This window comes from Penaeus monodon, chromosome 32 (assembly GCF_015228065.2).
Source record: "Penaeus monodon isolate SGIC_2016 chromosome 32, NSTDA_Pmon_1, whole genome shotgun sequence".
Classification (NCBI taxonomy): domain Eukaryota; kingdom Metazoa; phylum Arthropoda; class Malacostraca; order Decapoda; family Penaeidae; genus Penaeus; species Penaeus monodon.
Genome location: NC_051417.1, coordinates 35,414,324 through 35,414,607, shown reverse-complemented (window position 1 = coordinate 35,414,607; position 284 = coordinate 35,414,324). Strand labels below are relative to the sequence as shown.

The 284-nt window shown below is 35.2% G+C and overlaps 1 protein-coding gene across 1 annotated transcript in view; it reads right to left on the bottom strand.

Moving 5' to 3' along the window:
* LOC119593845 (hornerin-like) overlaps nucleotides 1–284 on the bottom strand; it is a gene marked incomplete in the record, with an annotated part of 29,685 nt that overhangs the window by 23,327 nt on the left and 6,074 nt on the right.

Genomic DNA, 284 nt, shown 5'->3' with positions numbered 1-284 from the left:
TTAAAGTTTCAGTAAAGAATATTATATACAAATAAAAGTAAACCCCTGCAATTTCCCCAAGACAAAAATAAAAATGTAACTGTGAACACAAAACAAGCATAGTCTTGCAAGCGTTCCATTCAACTACATTCATTCTCCATATTTAAGGGAACCGTCTTTATATACATGTCTTATTTATCTTCAATTTTTGTCTGAGCTACAGAGGCAGCTTTTCATTATTTTATTCCCCAGTGCAGAAACACCCATAGTCCAACACTCAAGTAGACTGCTTGAAACCCCCTGGG